This window comes from Cetorhinus maximus, chromosome 21 (assembly GCF_964194155.1).
Source record: "Cetorhinus maximus chromosome 21, sCetMax3.hap1.1, whole genome shotgun sequence".
Classification (NCBI taxonomy): domain Eukaryota; kingdom Metazoa; phylum Chordata; class Chondrichthyes; order Lamniformes; family Cetorhinidae; genus Cetorhinus; species Cetorhinus maximus.
Genome location: NC_135899.1, coordinates 33,640,729 through 33,651,867, shown reverse-complemented (window position 1 = coordinate 33,651,867; position 11,139 = coordinate 33,640,729). Strand labels below are relative to the sequence as shown.

The 11,139-nt window shown below is 44.4% G+C and overlaps 3 protein-coding genes and 1 pseudogene across 10 annotated transcripts in view; 2 read left to right on the top strand and 2 right to left on the bottom strand.

Annotated features, from left to right (window-relative positions):
- LOC144695212 (uncharacterized) overlaps positions 1-11,139 on the bottom strand; it is a 303,141-nt gene that overhangs the window by 162,719 nt on the left and 129,283 nt on the right. The gene's annotated exons all lie outside the window — the stretch shown is intronic.
- The window catches only part of LOC144695208 (uncharacterized), a 267,173-nt gene that overhangs the window by 135,639 nt on the left and 120,395 nt on the right, over positions 1-11,139 (top strand). The gene's annotated exons all lie outside the window — the stretch shown is intronic.
- The window catches only part of LOC144695229 (uncharacterized), a 105,690-nt pseudogene that overhangs the window by 44,800 nt on the left and 49,751 nt on the right, over positions 1-11,139 (bottom strand). The window lies entirely within an intron of this gene.
- Positions 1-11,139, top strand: part of LOC144695200 (uncharacterized) — a 177,647-nt gene that overhangs the window by 162,545 nt on the left and 3,963 nt on the right. The gene's annotated exons all lie outside the window — the stretch shown is intronic.

Sequence of the window (11,139 nt, the reverse complement as noted above, 5' to 3'; positions counted from 1 at the left end):
GAAGGGAAATGCTTCCAATAAACACACTCAATATCCAACACACAGCTCCAGGCAAACAGTTCAGCACAAAGCACCGAGTAAACAGCTCTCTCAGCTGGATGTTCTCACACAGCATAAGGGGCATTTCCACAGCTGATTCCCCACAGGATAGTCAGGCTGCCTGAAGATTAGTGTGGATATTATGTGATGTAATTATTATAAATTGTGTTCGTTCACTCACCATGTCCTGAGTTGGTTTTGAGTCCCTACAGGAAGTGAAGCAGCTGTGGAACAGGAAGAGGAGGGAATGGGCAGAGTGGGTGGGGCTCTCTGATTGACGTCTCTCACAGCCAATCCAAATATTTCTGGAGCAACATGAGTTTCCTGAAGATAAAAGCAAAATACTGCGGACGCTGGAAATCTAGAACAAAAACAAAAATACCTGGAAAAACTTAGCTGGTCTGACAGCATCTGCGGAGAGGGATACAGTTGACGTTTTGAGTCGATATGACCCTTCATCAGAACTAAAAAATATAGAGCTTGAAGCTTGGGAAACTGACCGGTGAAACGGAGGCGACTTTGAGCAGCAGATCAGGTGGAGATTTAAACTTGTCATTGTCCCATCTGAATAAAACCTCACTTGTTGCAGCTGCTGTCTCAGTTCCCCCAGCAGACTTTTGACAGAGATTTCTAGTGTGGGAATAGCATTCTTCATCCTCGGAGGCTTTCAAACTGACGACCTCAGTGTGGGGTGTGTAGCCTCAGATGTGTTTGACAGCAGATCAGAACAGGGAGACCCACAGCATCCAAGACAGCGATGACATGCTGTGGTTGGATCAGCACATGCACAGGAGGGACAGAGGAGAGAAGGGTACGAGCGAGAGGGACAAGTGCGAGAGGGTCACTGGAGAGCGATACATAGATGGGAAGGACAGGAGAGAGAGGGGCATGGGAGAGAGGGGCACAGGTGAGAGGGGAAGGGGAGCGAGGGGCAAGGGAGAGATGGACATGGGGGAGAGGGGCACAGGAGGGAGATGTAAGGAAGAAAGGGAGTGACTAATTTACTTCCCACTCTCCTCATCTCTTTCTTTCAGTACTTTGCCCTCTCCTATCTCTCCGCATTCTCTTCTTCCTTTTTCCTATTCTGCACTCCCTTCCCCTTTTCAACTTTCATTCTCTTCCATACTCCCATCTTTTTCTCTCCTCCGAACAGAGATAAGGAGGGGAGAGGCCATGGATGGATTTGAAAACAAACTTAGAAACCTCACTAAAACTAACACTGAGCTTTCCTGGGAAGAGTGGGTTATTCCTCGAGTTTTATTCCTGACAGACTGTTAGAACTGTGCCTAAACAATAGAACTTTCATGAGTGAATGAAAGCAGAATGGTTAATCAGCAGTACTGATTGAAGACAATCCCTTAAGATGTCCATTCCAGCTGACACCAGGGACTTTACCACCTTTCACAGCTTCAGGAACCCAGACACAAAGACAACACTGACACCTGCAGCTCTAACTAGTTACCACTTTAAATCAAATCAAACTTTCAGGCTGCCAGTTTACAGTGGGAATAGCATTCTGTACATAGTCTTGGGACTTAACCCCTTTGAAACTGAATCTAATACAACAGAAATATTATAATTTATTCTCAGCCATGGCTTAGTTAGACTCTCGTCTCTGAGTCAGAAGATTGTGGGTTCAGGTCTCACTCCAGAGACTTGGGCACTGAGGCTGATACTCCAGTGCAGTACTGAGAGAGTTTTATTTTATTCATTCTTGGGATGTGGGCGAGGTCAGCATTTATTGCCCATCCCTAATTGCCCTTGAGAAAGTGGTGGTGAGCTGCCTTCTTGAACTGCTGCAGTCCATGTGCTGTAGATACACCCACAGTGCTGTTTGGGAGGGAGTGCTGCACTGTCAGAGGTACCATCTTTCAGATGAGCTGAACCAAGGCCCTGTCTGCCCTTTCAGCTGACTGTAAAAGATCCCATGACTCTACATTGTAGAAGAGCAGGGGAGTTATCCCTGTCGTCCTGGCCAAATGGATCCCACAATCAAAGTCACAAAAATAGATTATCTGGACATTACCACATTGCTGTGCAGAAATTGGCTGCCATGTTTCCAGTGGCTACACCTCAAAAAACACTTCATTGGCTGTTAGTTTTCAGACATGCTGCATTCATGAAGGCTTATATACATAAATTCAAGTCTTTCTTTCTTAGGGAAACATTGTGCTTCCTCTGACCTAGAAATTATAAACCCATTGATGGAGAAAGTATACCAGCCCAGTGACATTGACCAATATATTGTGTACAGGACTCTTACTGTAGGCTCCAGAGTGTCTCAGTGAATAAGAATACACAAGCCTGACAAATATGCTAGTTTGGGTTAAGTTAAATAGGTGAATTTATTGTGAGTTATAATTCCATAAGGAAGATTGGTAAAAGAGCAGACTAACAACAACACAATATTCAGCTTATACCAAATTCTGAATCAACCAAAATAACAGTTTGAAAATACCTCACAATCTTTCCTAGAACATGAAATGAATCTTGGAAGAGTGTAAGATGAACATATCACACCGTTATTGCATCGAGGTATGATGGGCTGAAGGAACTCGAGTCAGTACAGACTCACCCTCACTCCCTCACCATACTCAGGACAGTAGTCTCCCCAGACAGGAGAGTACAAACAGTACCCATGGTATTAGTCAAACACCTGTGTAGTAACTGAAGGTATAGCCTCTCCTGCTTTCTATCAGGGGTCACGTGATGTTCTTGGAGGCTCTGAGCCCGAAGCACAGGTAATCCAGGGGGAGGTGGAGCTTCCTGACGAGGGTCCTGATCGAGCATGTAGCATCTGAAAAGCTCTGTGTAATAAAGTTTATTTGTTTCTTTGTTGAAACCTGTTCAGTCTGTCAAGTCATTACATTTGGCGACGAATGTAAAACAGCTCTGACTCTGCACCTCACCCTGTTACTGTGAGTACATCAAATCTTAAGAAAAAAGAAAAGACTACTCACCAGTCATGCCACTCTTCCACAGAATCGATCCTTACAATGCAACTATGGAAAACTGAAGCCAGTATGTAGAGTGCCTTGGTTTTTATTTTGTAGCAAACAAAATTACCGCGGAGGAAAAGCAGAGAGCAATCTTTTGAGTGTATGTGGTAGCAAGACATACAATCTCATTCGCAGCCTGACAGCCCCAGATGTGTTCAATTCTAAGTCCTTTAATGAATTATTGAACCTCATGAAAACGCATTTCCAGGCAAAGTCATCTGTAATAACGCAGCGGTTTATGTTTGATTCCAGAGTTGGGCTCCGGGAGAGTCCATCCTAACCTATGTAGTGAAGCTGAAGCAGTTGACAGAACACTGCGACTTCGGGGACACACTAAATGATACGCTGCAGGACCCATTAGTTTGTGGAGTTTAGGACAATGCCATTCAGTGCCGTTTACTCGCAAGAGTTGACATTGATTTGAAGCGCGCCCTGGAAGTATCACTCGCCATGGAAAGAGCTGCGAGAAACTCGCAGGCTTCGCAACACCTATAACATGGCACTGTTCTTCATGTGGGGTAGGAACCTACCACTGGGCGTCGCGCAAAAACCAGAGGCACAGCAGCGAAGTGAGAGGCAATGTCCGCTATTAGAAACACAAAAAGGCCTAGTAGAAACACTTCATCAGCGACTCCAAGGTTAATCTGTTATAGATGTGAGGGTGACCACGTACCAGACACCTGCAGATTCAAGGAGGCAGAATGCCATTACTGCCATCAGAAAGGTCACATAATAAAGCAATGCAGGGTGAAGTTGAAACAGCCCATAAAGCAGCAAACCAACATAATTGAATTGAATAATACATAGAATCTGAAGCTGCTGATACCGACATCTAATCCCTGTACTACGTCACTGCTGTAAAAACCAAACCTATCACTGTCACAATGCAAGTTAATGGGAAGCCACTAATAATGGAGGTAGATATGGGATCTTCAATCACAGTGGTGGGAAAACACACATTCAAATACCTAAGTGAAGGTACCCAGCCACTGAATCTGGAGTGAACAACTGCTAAATTGAAGACATACGCTGTAGAATCTATACAGGTAAGGGGCATTGCCACAGTACCAATGTCTCATAGGCAACAGACAGCTCAACTTCCAGTGACAGGAGGAGGACCTAGTCTTCTGGGCCGAGACTGGCTACAAAAAAAATCAAGCTTAACTGGTCTGAAATATTTCACCTGAAAACAGGAGGAGTTCCTGAGCTGCTAAGGAAGTACGACAGTGTATTTTATGGTGAATTAGGGAAGTTAAAAGGCTTGCAAGCAAAATTATATGTGGATCCTCAGGCGACACCACATTTCTTCAAGGTCAGACCTGTTCCTTATACACTGAAGGAGAAGGTGGATGCAGAACTGTGCTGGTTAGAAAAGCTGGGCATCATCCAACCTGTCCAATTCTCAGAATGGGCAGCACCCATAGTTCCAGTGGTTAAACCTGATCAAATATATGCATTTGTGGGGACTATAAATTGACCATAAATAAGGCAACAAAACTAGACAAGTACCCCATTCCAAGGATAAACGACTTATTGGATATGAACCATTCCTACCAGCAATTAGAGTTGGATAGCACATCTAGAGGATACGTTACTATCAACACACACAAAGATCTTTATCAGTACACTTGTCTACCCTTGGAGTGTCGTCTGCATGTGTAATCTTCCAAAGGACAATTGAGAGTCTTTTGCAATGACTTCCCCAAGTGGTAGTATACCTAGATGATGATCTGATCTCAGGGTCAACGGAGACCGAACACTTGGCCAACCTGGAGGAATTGCAAAGAAGATTCACGGAAGCCAGCATACGATTAAAGAAAGAAAAATGTACATTCCAAGCATCAGAAGTTACTAACCTGGGTCACAGTGTGGACGCCATGGGTTTGCATCCGTTAGAAGAAAAAGTTAAGGCAATCAAAGATGTGCCCTCACCGTCCAATGTAACCGAACTTAAGTCCTTCCTGGATATGATCAACCACTATAGCCGTTTCTTGCCAAACTTATCAACTGTGTTGGCACCATTACACTTGTTATTAAAAAAGGATCACCATTGATTGTGGAATTCAAAACAGGAAGGAGCCTTTGTGAAAGTAAACAAACTGTTGCATTTGTCATGCTTATTGGTACACTATGACCCAGCGAAAGAGTCGGTATTAACATATGATGCCTCTCTTTATGGTGTAGGAGCTGTGTTATCACATAGAATGGAAAATGGATCGGAAAGGCCCACTGGCTATGTCTCAAGAGCCCTCTGCACAGCCGAGAAGGGTTATTTCCAGCTAGAAAAGGAAGGTTTATCAATGGTATTCCGAGTGAAGAAATTCCACCAGTACCTGCATGGACAACATTTCACCATTGTGTCCGACCATAAGCCATTAATGAGTTTATTCAGTGATAAGGATAAAGCTATTCTGCCAATAGCATCAGCAGGAATTCAATGTTGGGCTTTGATATTATCTGCGTATGAGTATACCTTTTTGTACTGCCCTGGCTTACACATTGCAAATGCAGATGCACTCAGTCGTCTCCTGTTACCAGATAGCATTGTACATGCTCCTGTACTACAAGAAGTTGTGCTAGTACTGAATTTCTCGGATTCTTCACCTGTGTGTGGGAAGCAAATTAGAAATTGGAGGAACAGGGATTCAATTTTGTCGAAAGCCAGGGGCCTTGTTTTGCAAGGATGGTCAAATTCACCAGTGTCTGAAGAGATGAGATCATTCCATGCCCAAAAAACACAATTAAGTTGTCAGGATGGAATTTTGTTGTGGGGATCAAGAGTTGTCATCTCTTGACAAGGAAGAGAACCACTCTTGACAGAGCTTCACAGTGTGTACCCATGTATATCAAAGATGAAAATGCTTGCATGGAGCTATGTCTGATGGCCAGGCATTGACAGTAACATTGAAAGCATGGTTAAGCACTGTCTCCGCTGTCAGCAACAACAGAAGCTACCTGTTTCAGCTCCACTGCACCCATGGGAATGGCCTGGTCGACCCTGGGTTAGACTACATTGATTATGTAAGACCATTCTTAGGTACCATGTTTTTGTTGATTGTAGATGCACATTCTAAATGGATGGATGTATACAAAGTCACATCACCAACATTTCGTGCAACTATCGAGAAGCTGCAGCACTGTTTTAGTATACGTGGCCTACTGGAAATAATCGTTTCTGATAACGGTACAATCTTTACCTGTACAGAGTTTCAGAGATTCATGAATTCAAATGGAATCAGACATATTAAAACAGCCCCATACCATCTCTCATCAAATGGTTTAGCTGAGAGAGCTGTGCAACCTTTCAAATCAGGACTAAAAAGGTTATCAGAAAGTACTTTAGAAACTCAACTTTCCCAATTTCTTCTCAGTTATCGAACAATACCTCATTCGACTACGGGTTCAACACCGTCTGAATTATTGATGAAGTGCCGCCTACGTACAAGGTTAAATCTGGTGTTTCCAAACTTAGAGGGGAAGGTAGGGAGGAATCAGAGTAATCAAAAATTGAATCATGATAGTCATAGTAAAGCTCAAAGATTCACTGTAGGAGACACAGTATTTGTGCGGAATTTTGGAAGTGGACCTTGTTGTGTTCCTGGAACCATTGTCTCAGAGACTGGTCCCTTATTCTTCCGGGTGGAAGTGGAAGACCGAATTGTTCGAAAACACATGGACCATATTTGTGATAGAGTGACATTCCAACAGCCAACTATTCCAAATGTGATTAATGTCGAACCATCAATCCCTGAGGTGACAGATCGGCCTAGAATAGACATGCCCAATGTCTCTGTAGAGTTGCCTAATCCTGAGCTGCCACTTTCTAATGCTGTATCTTGTGTTGCAGTTCCTGACCATGTCGATCCTATGGAAGAACTTCAAGTGACAGAGCTACGGTGCTCTAACTGAATAAGGGAAGTACCTCAAAGACTTAATCTTTAATCATCTGAAGTTGTATATATGTATATATTGTTGGACATTCAAATGTTCTCTGCAAATAGAAACCATAAAAGACTAAAGGGGGAGGAAATGTAGTAACTGAAGGTATAGCCACTCCTGGGTGTCTATCAGGGGTCATGTGATGTTCTTGGATGTTCCGACAAATGAGCCCTAAGCACAGTTAATCCAGGCGGCGGGGCTTCCTCGCGAGGGTCCTGATAGGAGTATGAAAAGCTCTCTGTAATAAAGTTTATCCATTTCTTGTTGAAACCTGTCTGGTCCATGAAGTCATTACACCTGTCACCTCAAGATCTGTCTATAATTCACATCACCAACTAAAGCAGGGTCTGATTCTACCCCATACCCACTCCTGAGCCTGGCTCCCTTTACTAACACACATCAGGGGAAACTATCTCAGAATGCTACTTTTTTTAAAATCCCTGTGCTTTAGTCTGGCTCCCAATTCCGATGATCAGAAATGACACCAAACTTTAGTGACGTAGGATGGAGCTCGTTTCCATCATAAAAACACACGCAGAATTGAAGAGACCAAGAGTGGTTTGCAAATCTGTTGCAGAGTGGACAATGACACTGCAGTCATCTGCAAATTGTAGATCATGTGTATCTATGGTGGTCAGTTTAGTTTTGGCATGGAGGCGACTGAGATCAATGAGTTTCCCATCTCGATGGTATTTAATACTGACACCAGAGGGCAGTTGATCTTTGATGAGGTGAATAGCCACTGTCAGGTAGATTGTAAATAGAATGGGGGCTATCACACAGCCTTGCTTGACACTAGTCTGGATTTTGAAGGCTTCTGTTTCAGATCTCCCACTCAAGACAGTTGCAGTCATATCATCATGAAGCAATTGCAGGATTATGATGAAGTTTCTTGGACATCCAAATTATTGGAGCACAATCCACAGAGCCTCGCAATTGACTAGGCAAAATGTTTTAGTCATTTCGATGAATGTAATGAAGAGTTCCTGGTGTTGTTCTCAACATTTTTCTTGGATTTCTCTGGGAACAAAGACCATGTCAGAGGCTCCTCTGGAAGGTCTAAAGCCAAATCAAAGTTCTAAGTGATGTCTGTATCACTCGATCCATGTGGGGGACTGATGCCTGCTGGACAGGTCATCGACTTGTTCAATCGGTGATGAACATCCACCCAGCACCAAGACATCACAAGGCCCAAAAGTCCAAGAGGAAGAAGATCAATGTCTCAGCCCTAAAACAACCCGACTGAAGAGAGGAATTCCAGGTGCAGCTCATGACCAATCTGGAAAATCTTCACACTTTCAACTCAATTCCTGAACAGTGGGACCAAAATAAAGTCAGCTGTACTAAACTCCTGTACCCAGACCATTGGGCTCGAGCTTCATCATCACCAGAACTGACTCGATGATCATTGTACTCAAATATGTGAGCTCCTAGAACAAAAACAATCAGCCTTCATTGTCTGGCAGAACAACCCAAGGTCACAACTCAAGAAGGCAACATTTCAACAGCTCAAAGCTGACACCCAAAGACAAATCCAGAAGATAAAGGACATGTGGTGGGAAGAGAAAGCCTGAGAGATCCAACAATATGCTGATCATCATGACATGTAAATCTATTTTACAGTCACCAGGACCATCTATAGACCAAGGTCAAATGGACAAAATCCCCTTTGGTCACCCTTGGTATTGATTGACTTCTTGGTCAGAGTGAGAGTGTCAGAGTCAGTGAGTGACTTGTACCTGACTCTGCACTAAAAGGATGCTGAGTTTATACAGGAGCTTCTATGCATATTAATGTCTTCTTTTGGTGATGTTTGGCGATCTGGTCAAAGGTTAAATTGACCTTCTTGAAATGACTGGACTGATGGTGGGAGAGGTTCGGGACAAACACTGCTGAGACAGGCAGTGCTTTGGAATGACAGCTCCCCTGTGTGAGCACTGGAGGGTAAACAACACAGACAGCTCTCAGTGTCATGGAAGCAGGTGACCCGGCTCCAAGTCTGTGTGGAGACATTGGTGTATGGTGAGAGAGGAGGAGTAGGTGAAACAACCCTGGTACACGTCACACTGGAAGGGTTTGTCTCCCATGTGGTTTCACTGATGTTCCAGGAGGTCTGACAACTGTGTGAAGGTTTTATTACAGAACTCACACTTATAGAGTTTGTCCCCTGTGTGATTCTGTTGATGAACCAGGAGATACATTGACTGTGTTAAACCCTTGTCACACATCTCATACCTGAATGGTTTCCCCTCAGTGTGAATCATCTGGTGCTTCAGGAGATCAGAAAAATAGGTGAAAGCCTCGTCAGAAATCTAGCATGTGAAGAGTTTCTCCCCAGAGAATTCTCTAGTGTCCTAGGAGGATCGAAGATGTCATAAAAGCTGTATCACAAATCTCATACTTGAAGGGTTACTCTCCAGTGTGGATCCTCTGATGGAGCAGGAAGCTCGATGACGTTGAGAATAATTTGTCACCCAACTCACACGTGAATGGTTTCTCTCCTGTGTGAACCCTCTGATGGAGCAGGAGTCAAGATGACCTCAAGAGTGACTTGTCACACACCTCGTGAATGATTTCTCCCTACTGTGAATGCGTTGGTGTATGCGGAGGGTCAATAAGTCCGAGAATGATTTTTTGCACACCTCACATGTGAATAGGTTCTCCCTGTGTGAATGCGATGGTGTACATGGAGCTTTGATAACAATGAGAATGATTTGCCACACACGTCACACGTGAATGTTTTCAACCCTGTGTGAATGTGTTGGTGTTTGAGGAGCTGTGAAGACTTTGAGAATGGTTTGTTACACACCTCCCACTTGAGCGGCTTCTCCTCAGTGTGGTGATTCAGGAACTACGATGACCATGTGAAGGATTGGTCACACAACTCACATTTGAATTCTTTCTCTTCCAAGTAGCTGTCCTTGTGTTAACAGTGATCGTAACAGATGCACCTTGTGTGTAAGGAGATCTTATGAGCCTGCGGAGCCCTCCTCGCACACCTCACATTTGAACAGCCTCTCATCTGTAGGAATGAGCCAGTGGTTCATGAAGCTCGATGAATGATTGAAGCTCTCACGACACTTGGAGCCCAATCACACTTCTTCCCAGCCTCACCTTGACCGATCACCCACAGCCGAACTTTTGGAAAGGTTGGTTCTGATGGAAGGTTCCACACCACTGACCAGTTTCAGATCTGATGATATGTCAGAGTTCCCCTGACCCGACTGATTTCCAGATGAAGGTCTCACTGCCCAACCTTTTCTGTGTTGGGCAATGCTGTGAAGGAACTGGATATTTTCCCACAGTTGTGCATTTGGGTGATGGTCAGGATCTATCCGCGGTGTCTATCCTCTCTGTATTCTCTGGTGTAGTACGGGGCTATCCTGTAAAACAGGAAAAGGAAACATGATTTCCTCCAACTCCCTCTCCTCCTTTGATGAAGGGGCTGACTCCTCAGTTAGAAACTGTTCCACAGTGAGTGCCGGTCTGCTATTCCTATGTTCCAAACCAACCACGGAAAGTTACATACATAGAATTACATTGCAGAAACAGGCCATGCGGCCCAATTGGTCTGTGCTGGTGTTTATGCTTCAGATGAGCCTCCTCTCACCCCTCTTTATCTCACCCTATCAGTATAACCTTCTGTTCCTTTCTGCCTTACGTGCTTATCTAATTTCAGCAAGAGGCTGGCAGACAGGTCTGGTGAGGGGTAAAGGATCATTCCCAAAGGCACCCCCGGAGTCACAGAGTGACTGAACACAGGGTCACTCAGGGAGCACAGCGTCACTTCCTGAGTCCCAGAGTCACTCCCTGAGCACTGAGTCAATTTCCCCTTCCCCGTTCTTCTCTGTACCTCTCCCCCTGTCCCTCTTCCCTCTGCCCCTCCCACTTGTGTGTCCTTACCTCCTCTGTCACTCTCACCTGTGCATGTGCTGATCCCACCACTGCACGTCATCGCTGCCTTGGATGCTGTGGGTCTTCCTCTTCTGATCTGCTGTCAAACACATCCGAGGCTACACATCCCACACTGATGTTGTCAGTTTGAAAGCCTCCGAGGATGAAGAATGTTATTCCCATACTAGAAATCTCTGTCAAACATTTACCGGGGAAACTGAGACAGCAGCTGCAATAAGTGAGGTTTTATTCAGGTGGGACAATGACA